The sequence below is a fragment of the Mustela erminea genome, chromosome 1, assembly GCF_009829155.1.
Source record: "Mustela erminea isolate mMusErm1 chromosome 1, mMusErm1.Pri, whole genome shotgun sequence".
NCBI lineage: Eukaryota > Metazoa > Chordata > Mammalia > Carnivora > Mustelidae > Mustela > Mustela erminea.
Genome location: NC_045614.1, coordinates 194681729 through 194703981, shown reverse-complemented (window position 1 = coordinate 194703981; position 22253 = coordinate 194681729). Strand labels below are relative to the sequence as shown.

At 39.7% G+C, this 22253-nt stretch overlaps 1 long non-coding RNA gene across 3 annotated transcripts; it reads right to left on the bottom strand.

Annotated features, from left to right (window-relative positions):
* Positions 1-599: 599 nt before the first annotated feature.
* On the bottom strand, positions 600-22230 carry LOC116596024. Of its 3 annotated transcripts, none has more exons than XR_004287979.1 (4): positions 22131-22230; positions 20621-20655; positions 17356-18369; positions 600-639 (listed from the first exon to the last, which is right to left on the bottom strand). It is a non-coding gene; the product is annotated as an uncharacterized LOC116596024 (long non-coding RNA). The 3 variants fall into 3 exon arrangements; XR_004287980.1 differs by lacking the exon at positions 600-639 and having other exon boundaries at positions 15388-17469; positions 18251-18369; XR_004287978.1 differs by lacking the exon at positions 600-639 and having other exon boundaries at positions 15388-18369.
* Between the last annotated feature and the right edge of the window lie 23 nt (positions 22231-22253).

The following is a 22253-nucleotide window of genomic DNA, read 5'->3' as shown; positions in this document are numbered from 1 at the left end:
CTGGGAAATGAGTGAGGGGAGGGCTAGAGGAGTAGAGGAATAGTGAAATGCAGTATAGTTGCTGGAGAGTATCAGTATCCATCTGTGATTAGTAGCAATGAATTAAAAGTGAGACCAGGGGTGCCTGGGTGGCTCAGTGGGTTAAGCCTTTGCCTATGGTTCTGGTCATGATCTTAGGGTCCTGAGATCGAGCCCTGCATCAGGCTCTCTGCTCAGCAGGGAGCCTACTTCACCCTCCACCACTTGCCTATCTGCCCACTTGTGATCTCTGTCAAATAAAAAAATAAAATCTTAAAAAAAAAAAAAAAAACACCTGAGACCAGTCAGCAAAAGGGTGTTTTTCTTTCTCCAGAAAGAAATACAAGGACAGACTCTGATAAACCTACAGTTTGCCTTTAACCAGGGCTGGGATTAAGAAAATGTGAAAACTCTCCCAATTTTGTGAAAAAGACAAACAAAATATTTTTTTAAAAGGTTTTTATTTACTTATTTGCTAGAGAGAGACACCATGAGAGAGGGAACACAAGCAGGGGAGCAGGAGAGGGAGAAGGAGGCTTCCTGCCGACCAAGGAGCCCAGTGTGGGTCTGGATCCCAGGACCCTGGGATCATGACCAGAGCCAAAGGCAGACGCTTAACAACTGAGCCATCCAGAGAGCATACGTTTTGTTTTGTTTTGTTTATTTATTTACATAGGGAAAAATAAGGTTTTTTTTATTTACATAGGAAAAAAAATAGGAAATTTATAAATGGGTATAGTTTTCCCAGCAATTTTTATTTTCTTAGATATTCTTTAAGGTTTCTTTGCAAAAGTCAATGTTCACCCAGTCTAACTTAAATAAGCTAGTATTCAAGACTGGCCCATATAACCAAAGGCAGGATGAGGGCCAGGTCTGACAAGAAATTTAAATCTGAAAGCAAGAAGACAAGATAATTCCCTTTGTCCCTTTTCTCTCTGAGAACATCATCTCTTTTGTCTGCTTCCTTCTGCGTATCTGCACCATTCCCTTGACTTGTTTGTAGATCAGCGCACAAGACCCCAACATGGCTGCTCTTGTTCTGGCTCACAGTTCTGGAAACCACATCACCTCACTACGTCTTTGTCTTTCTCAGACAAAAGTTACAAGAGGCAAAGTGATTGGCTCAGCTTGAATCAGGGCTCTTTGTTTGGTTCAGTCAGCTGGAATCAGGAATGGAAAGGCCAAAAGATCAAAATACAGCAACCTTCTAACTCCTTTCCTTCAGCCAAATGTTATGGAGAGAGGCAACTCCAATGAAACCAGCCAAGCAGGACCCCAAACAGAACTTTTTTTAAAAAGCAGGTATCACTTTTGTTATAAGAACAAGTACTTATGGTTTTTTTTTAAGAATAAGTAATATTAATAATAAATATCGATAAAGAAGAGAAGAAAGGGGAAAATAGCAAAATGTTAAAAAAAAAAAAAAAAAAAAAACTTAGTGGGCGCCTGGGTGGCTCAGTGGGTTAAATCCTCTGCCTTCGGCTCAGGTCATGATCCCAGGGTCCTGGGATCGAGCCTCGCATAGGGCTCTCTGCTCGACAGGGAGCCTGCTTCCTCCTCTTTCTCTCTCAGCCTCTCTGCCTACTTGTGATCTCTGCCTGTCAAATAAATAAATTAAAAAAAAAAAAACTTAGTTTCCCTTTGCTTCTCAAATATTCCTTCTCTGTTTCAGGTAGATGTTTCATCATGGCAATTTCTAATAAACTTCTGCTGAGTGCCTATTAAATGCACAAGGCACCATGGCCTTCACTGCACTGAATGAGTCTGACAGGCATAAAATCATATTTAACAGTAAAATTAACATTTTTTAAGAAAACGTTGAGAAGGTAAAATGTATCCCTAACTGCAAAATGGAACTGTTGACAATATCAAACATTCTTAAGAGTCCCTCCCTTCTTCAATAAATGCCTAGGGAATATTTCTTGCATGTTATTAGACCTGAAAGTTAGATTGGAGATAAAAACAGCAGGATAAAACTGAGAAGTAAGTCTATTAGTGACATTCCCTTTTAAGATTATGTTCAGTTGCACCAACTGTATATACATTTGTGTACTTTAAAATTCAAGTACATACTGAAGCATATAGAGGGGAAAAATTCTTCTTTGGTCTTGCCTCTCTCACCCCCAAGTACCCCCAAATCCATGGGAATTTACAGAGGAAAATACACTTAACAGTTTGGACTATACCCTTTCAATTCTTTTTCTAAGTTAGTTTTATTTGTTATTTTGTTCTTAAGGCCTTTTCTTTCTCATTGTTAAAAGTGCCTTTCTTTTGTAAGGCTGATGACTTCCTGCCAGTGGTCATGATAAGTTATATACCCCACTAGCCCTGCATCCAGGCCCTATAACGACATTTTTAATAGTATCCCAATGATCTTATCTCTTAAGATCTCATATTTCACATGGTTTTTTTTGAAAACAGACATTTTATGGACTGGTGAAGCAATCATTTAGAAACATACATCTCTGAAGCCATAATCATTTTATAATTTGTTCTGCCTCACAACAACCACAGCCAGCCTTCCAAAGGACAATCCTTTAAGGCAAATCTCTAACATTAAAGCAGCTTACAGCAATTTCATATAATGGGAGCTGTCCAGTCTGTGATGTGCTCAGTCTCTACCATTCACGGAGGATCTGCTGTACTAATAAATGACTTGAAAATGAACTCTGCACTAGAAAGTGAGCAGGGAATGACAGAAACAAATGAACTAACAAAGTTTATTGGAAACTTCTTTCTGAAGGTCAGGGGATATATTAAACATAATACCAAATGTGTATTTTTTAAAACAGTGTACCATATTCTTATGAGATTCTAATGTAAAATTTATGGTGATACCCCTTCAAAAGAACTGATTAAAGATAGTTCAGGGGCACCTGGGTGGCTCAGTGGGTTTAGCCTCTGCCTTCAACTTGGGTCATGATCTCAAGGTCCTGGGATTGAGCCCCTCATCAGGCTCTCTGCTTGGTGGGGAGCCTGCTTCCTCCGCTCTCCCACTCTGCCTGCTTCTCTGCCTACTTGTGATCTCTGTCAAATAAATAAATAAAATCTTAAAAAAAAAAAAGATAGCTCAATCAAAATCTACTTTGTAGATTTGTCTAAATTTCTAAAATAGTAATTAATATGCAATAAGAAGGGAAAAAACCTCTACAGCGCTCCCTTAGAAAAATTAGAACTCCCCACAACATGACTTCCATAGGCCTTGTTGTGAGTCACACTTGTATAGAAAGACTTTATCACGTAGGACCTGTGTTACTTAATGTTTATTTCACAAGTTCTGTTATTATATATATATAATACGGGCATTGCCACGTGCCAGTCCATCACTGATTCCAATTCAATTCCAACTAGTGGTAGACGATTCCCATGTTTTGGCAAGACTCCACTCCAAGGGTCTGTCTCACCTCTCACCTTTTCTACCTCAGGATGGAGGGTGCTCAGGGAGGAATGTGGGTGTGACTAAGTATATTCAACAAGATGTTTAATTATATGTCACAGAAACAATTTAGGCTGATATCAGCAAAAAAAGTTTTCACTGAAAAATAAAGGAGGCTCCAAAACCTGGTTCAAAGAACCACACTTAAAGAGTCTGCACAGCATGACTGCGGGTTGTCCACAAAAATGGCTCCAGCATTCCCGTCCCTATATCCTTGTCCCTTTGACAATGGGACTTTGGAGCTCCTACCAATAAGAGACAGAGTATATGTCTTAACCTCCTGATTCTGGGCTGGCGGACAGAAGCAGAAGAAGTAATTTACATCAGTTCTAAATGTCGGCTTTGCAAGGCCACTCCCTCTTAGAGCTGTGCTGTGCAGTCATGGGAATAAGCCTAGGCTGGCTCCTGGGTGACGGGGACACAGAGTCCAGGTGTCTCCATAACCTCAGCTGACTGTCACCCACATCACCGAAACAGAGCTGTCTCACTGACCAGAAGCGGCTTGCAGATATGAGTGGGCTCAGAGCTAGCCAGTTAAACCCGGTCCAAACTGACCATTCCAGAGACTCTGGAACTCAATAGCCTATCAAGTTTTGAGACAGCTTGTTCAAAGCTTGACCTGGAGACTAGCTGAAGAGGGAAGGAAGGAATTCATTCCGTAGGAGCTGCAGCAGTGAGGAAGAAGGTCCAGTATGAACTGAACTCTGATCGGTGCAGAGTGGACTAGGAATTTTAAAGGGAAATGAGGGAAGAAACAGGAGGAACAAGAAAAGATCAGGTTTGTTAACTGGAGTCTATTTGGTGGAGAAGGAAATTTCTTGTAACTTTTTGCAAGAAGGCAGTCTTATAAGTTACAGCTGAGCACCCTCCAACCTGGCAGGGAGAAAAGTTGTTTTCCTGACTGTTTTCATTTCAAAGAGATGACTTTCTGGTCAGAGAACTGTCTTCTTGGTGGCAGAAGAGCTACAGCTCAGGGGGAGAAGAAAGGATTCACGACTACAAACTTTCTAAAGGAAGTGCTCTATGAGAGGTGGTTCAGAAACCTATCTACTTATTACCAGGTTTGGGCTGAAACAAACAGTAATATGTCAGGCAGTCTTGACTATGTCAGGCAGGCACACCAAGGGGTAAGTGTTATCCCAGGGACGTGGCCTTGAATTAAAATGTTAGCGTTTGTTCAAGTCTTTTAGTGTGCATGGTAGCAGGGGGCGAGGAAGTAGACAACATCATCTGTCCCTACCGTCTGCTGGTTTTATAGGCTAAAGTTGAGAAACTAGATGAATAGAGAACTCAGAGGAGCCTGCTTAAACTTTAATCAAGAAGAGAGTCTCTGTCACTTGTCACTTAGTTTTAGGGTGGTCTCTTATATAACAAAATCTAAATAATATAAAATGGAAGCCATGGGACTGGTCCAGTAGAAATTCTACCACCTCCTCCTCCAGACCTAGAAACTGCAGCTTGTACTGCTGGACACAAGCATTGCCCCTAGTGACCATGAAAAGTACGTGCAGTCAAGCGGCCAACTTTTGATTTCAGCTCAGGTCATGATCTCAAGGTCGTGAGATGGAGGCCCGTGTCAGGCTCCATGCTCAGTATGGAGTCCGCTTGAGACTCTCTCTCCCCCTCCCTCTGCCCCTTCCCCCTGCTCGCATTCACTCTCTCTCTCTAAAATGAATAAATATATCTTAAAAAAGGAAGGAAGGAAGTAGGGGGAGAGGGAGGAAGGAAAGAAGGAAGGAAGGGAGGCAGGGAGGGAGATGCAGCTGAGGCCACCACTGCTGGGGCCCACCAGAAAGGATTCTGTGTCTCAGTGTGTTTTGGTATCACTACCTTCAACTCAAAGCCTGTAGAAAGCACTGATGGAACCTAAGTCACGTGCCCACTGCTTCACATCCAGCCTCTACAACTGGATATGGGCTCGGTTTAATTAAATAAAAAATTCTCCAATGTAGGAAGTGTGTTCAGATGCTAGATCATCAAAACAGAAAACAGATCCTATCATATGTATCATACATAATATTTCACACCTCCACTGCCTTACAGACCCTGAAACTCAGGCCTGAAGCATATCTTTATCCTTTTCTATATGAATAATTCCTCTGCCCTGGGAAATCTCTGACTTCCCCCCCCTTCCCCACCCTAGCTGAATATAAAGGGAGGATTTGAATATGACCCTCCATTCCAGGTGTGTAGCCTGGGGAGAGAGAAGAATGGATAAAAGCATAGTGTTCCAGTGTGTTACATCAAGTCGGTATCCTAGCATCAGGGAAGAAATGGTAGTGTGGGTCTCTCTGCACAAAAAGACATCAGGCCAACAATTAGACATGGCTGGGTGTGACATCAGGGAAACGAAAAAAGAGGCTCCTACAACAGCTCTGATTCTACCTTTAAGCTCATCAGTGAGCAGTGGAAGATAAACTTTCCCCACTTCCCCAAGCAGGGTTCAGATGTTTGTTAAAGGAGAAGGCCAAGGGCCAAATTACTTGAATTTGTAACCCAAAGGCCTGTGTAAATCATGCAAAGGAGGCCTTTCAATTGCAGAGATTTCACAAGAGTTCCAAATACCAGGACCACTAGAAGGCTGACACCCTCCCTCCCGGACCTTCTCTCCCAACTTCCACTCTGTCATTACCATAAATAAACCTTGGGACAGGAGTATCACCCTTAAGAAGAGGAGGAAAAGGTAAAATCCAGGAATGACATGATCTTAAACTTGAACTGACTGAAAAAGCATGACAGAGTTTAAGTTCACCTAGAAATGCCGACATATAGTTTCATAGCATCAGGAAAAACTGAGCACACAGTAGAAACTGAGCTCAATTGTCAGAAAATAAAATGTTACCTGTTCCGCTTGTATGACTTTAGGGCTTAAGAAAATTATATTTACAATAGGTATAAAGCTGTTTACTGTATTCTTAAGAGGATTAAGAGCTCTCTGGGGGGAACTACACTGTATTTTATTTAAAAAATAATAAATCATTGACTGAAGTGTTTCAACACTAAATTGAAAATAACAAAGTGAATTGCTATTTTCCTCCAGCCTGGCCTTCTCTCTGAGGCATGCTCTGATTCTAATTTAATGCTGGGTGGAGGTCCAAAGTGATAAGGGTTTCTAAGCGATATTCTTCAGTACAGGGCATTCCAAAGATTTCCAGTCCATTCGTGGGTCAGTTGAAGTCCAGAGGACTCCAAAAAGGTGCATTAGGTACCAAAACTGGCCTGATAGTTAAGACAAACCCTAAAGCACTGGTTCTCGGTGGATAAAGTAGAGAGAAGCAGCCGGTCATTGGCGATGGGAGGCTGCTCCCCATGGGAAAGTTGACACTGTCTGGAGATGGTTTTATTGTCACATCTGAAGGTGGTGCTACTGGCACCACCTCTGGTAGAAGTCAGAGATGCTGCTAAATGTCCTGCAATGGACAGGCAGCCCTCAGTAACAGCAGTCAACAGCCCAAAGTGTCAATAATGGTATGGTCGAAAAACCTGCTCTAGAGGTGAGTTAGAAGCTTAACCACTTGCAGGATTCCAAGAGCCTCCTAAAGTGTCTTTCAAAGAGCAAAAACTTTGAATTTTGATAAATCCAATTATTCAATTGTTTCTTTTATGGTTAGTGATTTCTAGAAGAAATCTTTATCTACCTCAAGATCACAAAGACAGCCCTGGGTTTCATTCTTCCAAGGGCTTTACACACACTGGCACGGCTAAAAATAAAGGCTGACGACATTGAATGCAAGAAAGGACATGGAGCAACCAGATCTCTCATAAACGCCTGCTGAGCGTGCAAAATAGTACAACATTTTGGACACTTGCTTGGGAGGTTGTTATGATGGTACTCATACTTCTAATCTGTGACGTAGCAATTTCACTCCAAGTATTTACTTGAACAAGTGCTGCAACTAGTAACATAGATGAAGCACAAAAACATGGTGAACAAAAGCAGCCAGACACAAGACAGCATTTGCTTCATGTCCCATGTTGACAAAATTCAAAACAGGTAAATCTATTTGATGTAGATAGAAATTAGAATAATAGTTGCCTTATGGTGGAGGGAAAGGAAAGAGAATGACCAGGAATGTGTACATGGGAATTTTCTAAGGTAATAGATGCTTTACACCCTGACAATGGTGCGGACTACATAGACATACCGATTCATTAATGAATTGTGCACTTAAGATGGGTGCATTTCACCACACGTAAGCTATGCCTCACAAAATGTGCACCATACTGCATTTTAGAAGGATCAGTATAAATTTGTCCTAAATGTGCAGAGCTGAGAGAAATACATGCATTTTATGGCATTTTGGTATTACAAGTCACAAGCTTTCTGCTGGAAAATGTTAAACTGAGAGAAGTTCTCTCATATTTTTCCCATATGCCTGGAAAGATCTGTCCTTGATTGTGACCTTTTAGATGCAAGTAGAAAGTCAGTTGATCTGCTGGAAGTGCTTACATTCTGGATCACAACATTTTGTAATGTGGGAATCTCAATAGTGAGGCTGTGTTCTTCCCGTTAGATCTGTACTACTGACATGTGAAAAGTTAATTCTAACGACTGTTGTAAATACAGAACATGGTTTAATAAGATTTTATTTGTAAAATAGCGAAGTTGAAAAATATTTCCCTAGCTATAAAATTAAATGTAATCCACTCCAACTTCTCAAGGACCAGAGAAAGCATATCACTCCACGAGTGAGGGATATCCAGCCTAGTCTTAATAGTACAAAAGAGGCAGCATAACTGTGGGTAAAGCATTAACAAAACTTTTTGTCCTTTATGAACAAATATGACCTTGGCTTAACTTTATAACACTGTTTCTCTGGAAACCTGAAAAAAGTAGAATGGAAGTGGTACTACTAAGCAACACTTCTTATAATAAAAATGGACAAATTGCATCTAGCGAGAGAGAAACTATATATGAACCATAAATACCTTGTGGGAAATCATAGCTTTAGGATCCCTGAGTGTGATGATCCTCCTAATTTGACAGGCCCCTGCAGGGACTTGGGAATTTATGCTCCTTGATTGCTGTGAGGAACGCTGCAAGAGGTCTTACTGAAGAGGGGTGCTAAATGCTGCATTCTAGCAAGTTCCATTTCCTAGCCTGTATTCCTCTCAATGAATCTGATGCCAGGTATACTCTATGGAAGTCCTGTGAGTGAGAATTTTTAGAGACAACCCTGGTGGGCATGGCAATAACTCAGTTCACAATACAGGATGCCATCTATGGAATAAATACGTCTTTCATGAGTACAGGAAATTCATTGCTTGTGGAAACACTCTCATCTCTATCCTATGGACACATCATTCTTCAATGCCACAATATACAGATGGCATTTTCTTCTATACAATAGTAGGGGTGTCATAAACATAAAATAATACCTGAAATACTTCAACCTCATTACAAGAAAATCATTATAAAAATCAAAATACACTTTTGGTTCAGGCATAGTTGCTAATTTTACTACCTCTGACATTTTTTTATATCCTCCCTTTGTATTTTCATCACAGGTACATATATAAGTGGTTCCTCTCTTTAAATAACAAGTTTACATGTATCACAAATGACAATTATAATCTCTCTTCTACATTTGGCTAAATGCAGCTAGCTATTATACTTCACAAAGCAAAAGCAAACAAGGAAAACTGTCAAATACCATTAGAGAAGTCAGGGACCTCCAAGGAGACAGGAATAAAGAATGGAAATTCTGAAAATATTCCAAAACAGAAATGAAAAATTTAAGGATTCTTCGATTTAAAGTTACTTAGTGTAAACTTTCAGTAAATAAAGCAAACCAAGAGTACCTCCTGAATAGTTTCTGTGGACATAGAAATTAATCTACCTATTAATTCTGTCATAAGTCAGTGTATTACCCTGAGTCACTACCTTTTCTTGAGTTTGCTATATAAGCTTTTTTTCTACATAAACATTTAATGAGCCTAATATAAAATATAAGTCAGTGAACCAAATATTACGTAATGCACTTTCCAGAGATTAAGACTCATCCTAAGGATACATGCATTTGTCATTTGAATTTTAATTATGAAAAAGAGCTGGATACAGTCAACTTCCCTTGCTGAGCTCTTCGTATAGAGCCCACATCCACATTTGGCACTTAATATTATCATTTGCACACTGAATGGCTTTGCAAAAAAAAAAAAAGAAAGAAAGAAAGGAAAAAAAAAAAGAAAAAAAAGGTTCAATATATCAATGACTAGATAGCTAGCTTTGAATGATAAAGCTGCAAAGTTTTGTTTTGTTGTTTTTCAGACAAATAAACAAACAAAAACACTAGTTTTCCAGATGATTAAACTGAAATATTTAACACTCTGTAATTCTAATTTATTCTCTAGGCACACATGAAAATTTTATCAATAGCTTGTAGCAAGCAGCATTCTAAAGCTGCCACAAATTAATCAACACATTCTAACCACAGTCTGTTCCATTCTCCTGGGTGTTTAAGAAGGACCCATTGAGGGATGTGGAGGAGAAAGAGGCAAACTATCCCTGATTCCCACTATCCCAGCTGATTCCTTAACTCTCTCATCTTCTTCACCCATGAGTTAATGCCCGAATAAATAGGAAATAAATAATATGGTCAAAATTGCCTACATCGGCGGTACTCCTTCTTTGACAATAGAAAAAAGCCTCCCTCAAATGGTGACTGAGAGTAAACTCCACATGGACCCATTGCAGAGATGACAGGATGGACCACCTCTACCCATGTTGGTCTACCCAGAAGACTAACCAACTACTAGTTATACTGAATCTGAACGTTAATAAACATGTGCTCTGTTGATAACAATGTGCTAAATAGAGATCATCTACTCACAATGGTGTTATATCCTTATAAACCCATTCAATGTAAATTAAAAATATCTTAAGTTAAAATTGCTCTTAATAAAATGAACCCATCAAACACCATAACTTACCCTAGCCTACCTTAAACATGCTCAAAACACTTAAATTGGTCTACAGTTAGACAAAATCATCTAACACAAAGCCTACTTTATAATAAAGTATATTTATTTTGCACTAAAGCAATAATAAAGAGTGTCTTATGAAATTTATTGACTATAGGTTATTTTATATATATATATACATATATAACATTTATGGACTATACTGAAAGTGAAAAACGGAATGACTGTATGATTACCAAGTGGTTATAAGTGTACGTATTGTTTACCTGGTGACCGTGTGGCTGACCAGGAGCCATGGTGACTGCTACTGCCCAGTGTCATGACACAGTATGGCACCACACATCACTAGCCCAGGAAAAGGTCAAAATTCAGAATTCAAAGGATGACTTCTACTGAATGCCGTATCGCTTTCATACCTTCGGAACTCAGAGGCTGTTTATATAACTCTGTTTGTACCCTTACTGTCAGTTCCTTGAGGATATACATGAACTGCATTTTATTAACCTTCTTACTTTGAGTTTTGCATATATCCTGGTATATCAGACACTTAATGAGTGAATGGACAAATGGTTAAATGAGTAGCAGTACAGTGGCCAATTAGTTTGAGCAGCTACTACAAACACTGCTACTCAGGATGCTTTCAGCTGCAATAAACAAGTAACAAAACAGCAGACAAAAAGTGGATTAAATAAAGTAGATACTTATTATTATCTCACTTTAGACAGAAGTAATTCAATTATGTCATGAGTCCCCATTCTTTTTATCTTTCCATCTTCCAACCTCAGTACATTAGCGATATGCCTTCATGGTCACAAGATGGCTGCTAAAGCCTCAACATCTCACTATCACAAGAATAAACAGCAGCTAAAGCAAGAAGGGAATGAGCAGGAAAAAAACAACTTTCTTCTTCCAGATGTTCTCCATCTTAAAACACTTTTGCTTACCTCTCACTAAGCCAAGACTGGGTCACTTGTCTATTGTTAGGCTGAACAAAGAAGAATGGAATTTCCACAACTGGCATAGAATGTCTATGATTAGAGAACAGAGAACAAAGATGCATCCTCCCTGCCCTACTCTACCAAATAAACAAAACAAAGATTCTGTTTACGTGGAAGGGGGAGAAATGACTATAAACCACTATTTGCAGAGCTCACTAACAGCATGATATGTAGAAGATCTTAAAGAATCTGCATAATCTCAAATCATCCATTCATTCATCATTCAATGAATATTTGCTGAGCACCTACTATGTGCCAGACAGACACTATTCTCAATCCATGGAGTATATCATAAAAAAAATATAACTTCCTAACTTCATGGCATTTACATTATAGAGGAGGAAAAAAGACAATAAACAGTAAGTATGACAATTAATAAAATATATACCTCATATATGCCTATTTCATATATATGTGTGTGTATATATATGTGTGTGTGTATATATATATGCGTGTTAGGTCTGTGATCAAAAGACCGAGACTGATACAAAGCGAAGGTCAAGCAAAGCTTTATTTCATGCCAAGCATCAATAATCGAACTGACCATTCACGGCCACCTCTTACAGAGAAAGTGAGTGACTCCCAGCCTCACAGACTAACTATAGAGCAAAGACCATGTGGTTGAGCCTGGCCACACACAGGTAGCCAATGAGATTGCAACACACAGAGAAAGTTGTACAGTCATGCTAGGTCACACACGGGTGGCCAACTGAATTACAATTCACCCCATAGTATCACCTTGGTCAGAACTGGCGCCCAAAAGGTGGGGCCCACACTCCTTGGTAGCTAGGGAGACAGTATGCGCTCTCCACTGATTGGGTGTCTCCACTTGGCCTGACTCATCCCTGCATTCAGGGCTCTGTTATCTCCACCTGACCTGACCCGCCCTTGTATTGGGGCTCTGTTATCAGGGACTGGTTGACCATATTTTACTGGTTTCCCAGACTTGCTTTTAAGTAAGTTCCCCAGTTTTGGGAGGGGGGGGGGCAGGGTCAGTTTAAGTTTTACTGCAAAAACAACAAAATCACTGTTTAACCGAGATGAAATCGCTCTGGCTAAATAGGCCCTTATGTTGTAATAAGGTGTTTTTGTCTTATTTTAAGAACAGGGTAAAGTGGGATTGGGTAGAATATTTACATAGAGTGATCAGAGAAGTCCATTTGAGAAAGAGACAATGATTAATGATTTGAAGGTGAAAAAGAAAAGATTAAGACCCCTGGCCTGAATCACTAACTGATTCTGGTTCCTAAATAGCCGAAGGTCCAAATGTGGCCTTCCCATGCTCATCGAATTTTTCAGATGGCTTCAAGATAACTGCCATTAAAATGAAAGACCATATCGGAGGTAGATCAGAAACTGAAGCCTGTGCAGAATATATTCAGAAAACTTAGGGAGGGCACCTGGGTGACTCAATCAGCAACTAACTCTCCAGATATCAGGGTCTTGAGTTCAAGCCCGGAGTTAGGCTCCACACTGCTTTAAAAAAAAAAAAGGAAAATTTGGAGTGGTACTTAGACACATATTGGAAGCAAATAAAGTAGGTGCTTACTAAAATCAAGGAAATTTTTTTGTTAAAGAATCTATGAACCTGCTTCCTCCTCTCTCTGACTGCCTCTCTGCCTATTTGTGATCTCTGTCTGTCAAATAAATAAACAAAATCTTTAAAAAAAAAAAAAAAAAAAAAAGAATCTATGAACCTAAGAACCAAGGAGGAATGTGACTCTTTGAAGCTTAGAGCAACCTATGGACCTATAAACACCTGCAAATATATCTCCCCCCAAGGGAGAACAAATTCCCAAAGCCAATTTCAGATGTGACCAAGAAAAATAATAGACAAGGTTTGAGTCTTTCCAGAGAACAGAGCAGGGGCTACAGGCAGCAATGGACAAGAATTCCCTTCCAGAGAGAAGAAACAGGATCCAATCAAGGGCCTCATCCAGGACCAGAGCAGAGGTCTTTGAGACTCCTGCCCTGCTGATCTCCATCAGTGCTAGGAACCAGTGACTACTGTTTCTCATTCTTCTCTCTTCTGAATAGAAGTTTTAATTTTCTGATCCTTTTGAGCTACGTCTGGACCTGAATGAAGGGACTGAGTATCACCCAAGAAGCGTGGGGTTTGAGCTGAATACGGCAGCTGGATGGTCCGCAGAGTTGTCTCCTTTGAGAAGGGGTGAGTGTGTCCAATGTGTTTTGCTTGGAGAAAGGATGAATGTGAGAAGGATCCCACAGACTTGGCAGCCAGGAGAGCAGGCTGTGGAAGAGGCAGTAGCCCACCACTAGTCATCCACCCCTTCTTCCGAGGAACATAATTAGTTACCTCCCAGTCTCCCTTGCAGACTGACACAACTGTGAGACTAAAATCTCAGCAATGATGCATGAGTAAATGTGATACGGGCCTACCTCTTCAGGACTGGGACCTGTAAGAGAGGTATGCCTCCTCCACACTGTTCCCCTTTCCAGTGGCTGAAACCCGGATGCGAACAAGCCTCGACCACGCACCTGATGACAAGGTCGTGATGGATGAAAGTGTCACAAGACGGAAGAATCCTGGTCCTTGGCAACATTCAAGAGAGTGGAAGAGAGCCGCTACCCATCTGCAGCACCCTCGACTATTATTTATTCCTTAAGTCACTGGATTTCCAACTCTGTTTTTACAACAACTTAGTGTACTCTAACACAGAAATTTAACTCCCTGGCTAACACAAAAGTTATCTTCTATCTATTTGAAGATAGCAAAAAAGAATATAATTCACTTCAGAAACCTTTTGTCTTAGTCAGTTTGGGCTGCTATTATGGAATACTAGACTAGGATGGTTATAAAAAACCCAGACTTACTTCTCAGGGTTCTGGAGGCTGTAAGCCAAGGTTAAGGGGCTGGTAGATTTGGTGTCTGGTTAGAGCCCACTTCCTGGTTCATAGACAGACATATTTTGCTATGTACTCATGTGGCAGAAGGGAAAAGGAGCTCTCCAGGATCTCTTTTATAAGGACACTGGCTCCGATCACGAGGCCTCACGTCGCCTCACCTCACCGAAGGCTTCTCCTAATACTATCACATCGGTGGTTAGGATTTCAACATATGAACTTTGGGAGGACATAAACATTCAGTCTATTGTAGCTTCCTTTCAAAATAGCCAAAATTTTTAAAGTTTTGAGACCATTATTTTCCAGTTATTTTGGAAAAAACAAACAAACAAACAAAAAACTATGGTGGAACCCTTCATTTCCTACAAGATTATAGATAAATGAATCCTTTCTAAATATGTAAAATTTAGAAAAAAAAACAGAGGACAGAAAAATATTATTTGCCAATGTGGTACCCAGACATCTTTATTGTGCTACAACATTTAAAATGCAAGTATATTTCAATATCATTAAAAACTCCAGTTCACTTGGCACCTGGGTGGCTCAGCCATTAAGCATCTACCTTCAGCCCACATCACGATCCTGGGGTCCTGGGATCAAGCCCCGCAGAGGGCTCCCTGCTCAGTGGGAAGCCTGCTTCTCCCTCACGTGTGTTCCCTCATTGTCTGTCTCTCTGTCAAATAAATAAATAAAATCTTTAAAAAGAAAAAGAAAAACAAAAACAAACAAACAAACAAACAAAAAACAAAGAAAAAGCCAGCCCAAAAGCAATCACGTAATGCCTGTCTCTTCCACTAGGTGATAAATTTCTCAAGAGGAAGGACTGTTTTGCTTCCTACTGTATAACTAATACCTGCCATTATTATCTCACATATAATGAGCATTTAATAAAAATGTGTTCAATGTATGACTGAAAAAATATTTAAAGTGTTTGATTAGTTGAGGTGCCTGGGTGGCTCAGTGGGTTAAGCGCCTGCCTCCTGCTCAAGTTATGATCTCAGGGTCCTGGGATCTAGACCCTTACTGGGCTCCCTGCTCAGCAGGGAGTCTGCTTCCCCTCTGCCCCACCCCCCAGCTCTCTCTCAAATAAATAAAATCTTTTAAAAAATAAAATGTTTAATTAGTTTTACTTTTACGAAAAAATACCACATTTACCAGAAAAACAGACACAAAAAGTTGTATTCTTTCTCACCTACCCTTAATGCTAAAGGATTATTTCATAAGGGAAATTATGAAAATCAGAAATGTAAAATTCTGAAATTTTAAAGTATATCTAACTCAACAGACACACCAACAGTTAACTCAGAAATATGTCTGGATTTCAATTTCTAGCTGGAGTACTCCACACCCAGACATCTGTTATTTATACAATGAAATATAAAAATAAACATCTAACAAAATTTAATGAAACAGACTCTTCTCGAACTTCAGACATCAATCCCCAACTTTCCTTTTATCACCTTGAATTTAACAGTGGGCACTGCGTACGTTACTAAAGACTGGATTTGGCCCACAGTGAAAAAAGAATCAATAGCTTGGTAGTTAACTGCCGATGTCCTCCCAGCAATGCCAACAGTGAATTTATCCACAGACTGGAAAATAGGTTTGGTTTGTTCTGCCTGCACAACAGGACAATGGATCAGCAGACAGCTAACCCATAATGTTAGCATTACTGAAACTATAGGTGGTAAATCCCTTTAATGCAAATATCTGTATCCCAAGCTTTGAAAGGGATGCTTGTCTAAGAGTAAGAGGAGACATAATTTTAAGAGAGACATTTTTTTTACAGTTAAGGATTCCAATATGGCAGCACTAGAGTCTGTCCGGAATACTGTGAGGGTTAGACTTTCAGAAAATGGATCAAGAAAACTGAAAAGAGCCTGCCAACACTGTTCAATTTCAACTCAGAGCAAAAAGAATTCTAAAACAAATCATCCACTTTTGCTTTCTTGCTTTCTAAAAATGAGAAACTGCTTAAATAGGCATTGAGACCTTAAGTATCTTCTTTAAGCCTGCCATGCATCTAAGGATGAAAGTTTACTCTTCAGGGTTTATTAACCACCCTTAATTTTTAATATATGATTCAGCTACTCACACTCTGATACAACAAATATTTATTGAGCACTGCCGCAGAGACGGCTTGTTGTCTACTCCAAAATCCCCACCCCCTCTTTCAAAAGCCCTGGCTTTTAGGTGGGCACACGGAGGCTGGATGAAAGACCTGTTCCCTGAGCTTCCCTTTCAGCAAGGCTCTTCCCACCACAAGAGTGAGAGCTGAGCAGAAATGTTATGTGGCCGCTCCTGAGAGATGCTCCTAAATAGCAGCTGGCAGGCATTCTTGCTCTGCCCTCTCCCCTTCCTCCACCCTGCTGTTTGGAACACGGTGCCCATGAAGGAACCTATGTCTGAGCACCAAGAGGAGCCTCACCTCACAGGATGACTGAGAAGAAAGCTGGAAGTTGCCGGATGCCTAAGGACTTGGCGAATCAGCCACCACACCCACCCTGGACTGCCCACCTCTAGACTTTAAGGCAAAAGAAAAAATTCCCACCGTTTAAAGTCACTGTTGTTTGCCAGTCTCACGGTACTTGTGGTGAAACCTAATCTTAACTGATTTAAGACATTTGTGAGATACCTCAAGTGTTGGAATAAACACAAAATGAGTAAGGCAGAATTCCTGCACACAATCAGCTTAAAATTTAGCAGTGACTACGGAGTATAAAGAGCACCAGGGTAGATTATGACAGTTTTTGCCTGTTTATTACATTTTCAAACCTACTCTCCTCCTCTGATTACAGCAACCACTTTCTTTTGGAGTAACTCTTCTCCCATATCACAGGATCAAATTTTATTACCTGTAACCCCATTCCTGAGACAACCTCAGTTTTTTGGTGAGGTGGAGGAGAAAGAAGAAGTGAAAGGTAATCCAAGCCTGGCCAGTTAAGGTACCAGCCATTGTAACAAATTCAGGAATGAACACATGGATTGAACTTGGCCATTTAGAGTCCCACTGCATTAACAGCTATCACTGCAATGTACTGCATAACAAAACAAACCACAATTCAGTGCTTATAGCAACCAACCTCTATCCAGCGTCTCTAGGTCAGCGGGGCCTACCTAGCTTTAGGCTGCAGATTAAGCCCAGTTCTGCTCCACATCTCTCCTACTGCTTGGACTAGCAACCATCTGGGTGAAATTCTTGGCCATGTGGCAGAGGCACAGGAAGCCCAGCTAAACCACACAAGCACATTTAAGGTCTCGGCTCACTGTCATGTTTGTTAGCGTTCCATTAGAGTGGGAAAATATATTCTGCCCAATGTAGTGAATTGTAAGGTCACGTGGTAGAGGGAGCGTATGAAAGAAGTAGAAAAGACAATGTAATACGTTGTGCCACATCTTGAGTTCCCAGTACCTGCAGAGTCATGGTATTAAAAAGCTCTAAGCCAGTGGCAGCACGCACCCCATCTTCCAGGCTAAATGGAGTCACATCGCCAACAGCAGAGAAAGAGATAATGTGACAAGAACTGAAGACAGAGGGTGAGAGATGAAGGGACAGATACACTAAGTATACTGACTGCTTTACTTTAAAATGGAACAATGCATGAAAAATATACCAAAAAGAGTAGTGGCCTGAGCAAGAATTGTGGGGATTCAGAAAAGTAAGAAGACAAGAGAATTCCTTATAGCAGACATTCATTGAATGATAAGGATTATTTTCATTGTTCCACATACAAAAGTGACTTTTAGAAAAGTATATAAACTCTCCAGCAGTCATTATTGGTTTGTCAATCTCTCTTCCTTGCCTTCTGTCAAAGAAGCTAGAAAATCTAAATACTCACTTTCCTGGAATCCATAGTTGTCTTCTAAGTTCTGGTGATCAGATATAATCAGAAATCCACCAGGGTTTCTCAGGAAAGCTTTTCCTTTCTTGCAAAAATGAAAGAGGTGGCTTTTCCTCCAAATTCCCCTACCCTTCCGTCACTATCCTCTTGCCTGTTAGAAAATAGGTTACCTAATTGTAGGGTACATTCTCCACTCTTCAGAGGACACCCAGAATAGTTCCAGAGAGGATAGTTTTGACAAAAATTAGCCAATGAACAACAGCCAGCAGTTGGTTCCTCTGACTTTGTTCTGTGAAACAAATGATTCAGATACTGTTAATCAGGTTTTCTGTTACTTGTATTGGAAAGAATTCCTACCTGCCGTAGGCCCAAGTTGAGTTAATAGCTGTTTCAGGTCAAGAACCAATCATACACCTGGTCTTTGTACATTATTTTACAGCTTATAACACATTATTGCACACTCTCTTGAGTTACCAGAGTTGAAAGGATTGCAGTTGAAGACAAAATCCTTCACTATCCAAGAAGTCAGGTCTTATCAAATGAGATGGTAAACTGGGAAGCCCACTGTAGCCGTCTAAATGGTAAACAGATTTATGTATTACTGTTAGGAGAAAGTGAGAAAGTCATGACAAGTTTTTGGGAAGAAGACTTCATCTGTGTTTGTTTCAGGATGGACTGTGATGGGTGAACTGAAAGAACAGGATCAGAAGCAAAGAGACCCTGTGAAGAAGCACTTGTCTGGTGAATGAAGGATCTACTGACAAAATAAGGCATTCTAGCCAGGTTAGAGTAAGGAGTACCAGAAGAGCTGTTAAAAGTTAGAAAACTGGGCAAAAATAGATGAAATCTCTATTTTCAAATACTAAAACACAAGAAAGCAAACGATGTGTTCATACAAAAGAAAAAAATGAGATGAGCCCTATAGTTTACTCCTACAGTTTACCCCAGTTTTATGCCTGGAGGTACTTCTGGACCATGGTCAACATAGGGAGATGCAAAGCTGGGCTGAGGAGACAAACACTGAGTTTGGGGAGAACAAGATGTCTGGAATTTGCAATAAGTAGTTTTCGAAAAGAAGAACTATACAGAAAGAATTTCAGAATACTCTTTAAGTCTGTACCTGGATACTAAGCTGTGCATGCATAGAGTAAGGGGCTCTGAGAGACTGGACAAAAATTAACTACCGGGGGTGGGGAGGAACTACTGGGGAACTACAATCTGAACAAATGGAACTCACAGAGGAAGGAGTCATTTGAGTTTTATCCAATGAGGGTACAGAAACTTCAATGAAGACCTGCTACATATAACAGAAAGCCTAAGCCAAATTCTTCAGGAAAGGACAAGAAAATCCTTAAAACAAAAGGATAATCTAGATCCTCGGAAAGTTTAAAAACAAGCCTCAAAAGATCAAGCTGATCCACTACTAGATATGGAGAATGACTTCTCCTAAGAAACAATACAATCTCAGGGAACAAGGAACAACATCATTAAAAGGCTGAAAGACAAAAAGCTATCTTCATCTTCCTAGAATTCTATATATACAGAATGATTCCTTCAAAACTGAAGGTGAAATAAAGACATTGTCAGACAAAAGACAGCTAAAAGAAACTGTTACCAAGAGAGCAACACTACAAAAAAAATAAATAAATAAAGGAAGTTCTCCAAGTAAAAGAAAATGATATAAGTTGATATAAGTTGCAATATGGATAAACCAGAAGAAGGAAGAACATTGAAATTGGTAAATATGTCATAAATATAAAAGTTATTTTATTCTCTTATTTAATTTATTTAAAATATAGCTCATTAAGGAAATAATGCATTTGGAGTATATAACACATTTGAAATAAAATATGTAGCAATATATGATCAGAATAGAGAAATATATTATTGTAAGCTTCTTACATTTTACATCACATGTTATAATTTTATCCCAGGTGGGTTGTGATAAGTTAAAGATGAATCCACGAAACCATGCCTATATTCCAGCCCCCAAATACATACATATATCCACCTACACATACATGAAATGTAGATAGTAGAGGAGATAAAATAAAGACAAAATACTAAACAGAAAAACAAAACAAAACAAAAAACTCATCCAAAGAAGCCCTGCAAAAAGGTAAAAGTAACAAAGAACACATAGGACAAATAGAAAACAAAAAGCGAGATGGTAGATTAACCCAATATATCAATAATTACATTAAATGTAAATTGATTGGACACACCAATTAAAAGAGACTCTCAGACTGAATTTAAAAAGCAAGACACAACTATGTTTGTCTTAAAAAAATGTAGTACTATAAAGACAGGAGAGGTAAAAATAAAAAGAGAAGAAAAGATACACATGGAAACATTCATCATGAGAAAGCAGGAGTGGCTATATCAACCTCAAAGAAAGAAGATTTCAGAAGAACTATTACCACAGATAAAAGGAAAAGGGTTAATTCATCAAGGAGACATAACAGTACTAACTGCATAAAATGGCATAACTCCTTGGGAAAGCACTTGGCAATATCTTTTAAAAGTAAATATGTACTTACCATATGACTCCACAATTCCACTCCTTGGTATTTACCTGCAAGAAAGAAAACATGAACACATAAAGAGATTTTTAAATGAATATTCATACACTAAAAACAACTCAGGGGGTAACAAATTATGCAATATTAATAATAAAAAGGAACTACTACAAAAAAGCATCATGGATCTCAAAGTAGCCAATCACAAAAGAATATATACCATCTAATTCCATGTACAGGAAGTTCTAGAAGAGGCAAAACTTGCCTTTAGCGATAAAAATTAGATCAGAGGTGGGGGTGCTTGACTGAGGAGAGGCACAAGGGAATTCGGGGGTTGTGGAAATATTGAATAAATTGATTGGGGTGGTGGCTACACAGTGTCTACATTTGTCAAAATTCCTACCTTTAAAGTGCAAATATTTTATTTCTGTAAATTAGGCCTGGATTTGTTGACTTAAAAAAAAACAACAAGGGTCGGGAATTTTAGGAAGATTCAACAGGGTAAAATGTCACAGAAAAAAACATAACTCTGAAAATTGAAAACAACTTGTTTCGCTCTAGGGAAAGTTTTGGTGATTTTATAAAGCACTTTCATTGAAAAGATGTGTAGAATCCATGATGCAAGACATTTTAGTTATAACTACCTAGACTGAGAAATTCAAATATAAAAAGCACAAATTATTCTATTTCAGTTAATGCTTCTCAAACTTTAGGGTGCATAGGAATCACCAAAGATCTTACTAAAATACAGGTTCTGATTGAGGAAATCTTGGGTAAGGGCTGAGGTTCTGCATTTCTAACAGAACATCAGGTGATGATGATGTCACTGGTTCATTTACTGCACTTTGAGCAGCAAGAACACATCATTTTCCTGAGACATCGATGGTTTGTATCAGGCACCAGTTTGGTCTAGAAGTTTCTCGAACCTATGGAATCCATTCCTGTTATCAGTTAGGTGCAGACGGACAACCCAGCCCGCTTCCTATGTGGGAATGTAAACAGTCCAGGTGCTTGTGATGCTGTTGAAAATACCATAATACCATAGGCTCCATCAGCAGCCTAGGGTTCAAGCCCCAGGTCTGTTCCCAACCAACTATAATTTGAGTTAGTCACTCCTAGGCTGCAAAATAAGAGAATAGTTTCTGTTTCTCCTCTCTAGGCGGCTGTAAAGATTACAATAGAAAATGTAAGTGAAAGTACTGCATGAACTATAACCTAAGGGGGGAGGGGGGCTTAAAACCTCACGCAAAGTGGGCAAAGGAATTTAAGTACCAGAGTTTGAATACCAGGCGCGACCTAAAAGTAATGGGGACGGGGTGTCCTAGGATTTTCCCCGTGGGCGTGCAAGGAATGGACCATATTATAGGGGAGGGGAGCCCCATCTAAAAAGTAAGGTTCTGTATTTAAATTATCCCTAAATTATGAAACCTGAAATACGAACTTTTCTGTTATTACATATTTCAACGGGAACCTAACTCGACGTTCAGTGATAACTACCGCTTCCGTCTACTTATTAAAAACCAAATCCTACCCACGCATCTCTGTCCCCTTCTCCCATCCAACCGTCACTTTTCAGCCCCCGCCCCGGGGCAGTAGTTTCCACTACGCAGAAGGGGGAGGTGGCAACGGACTCCTCTATCTATTCGCCTCGAAG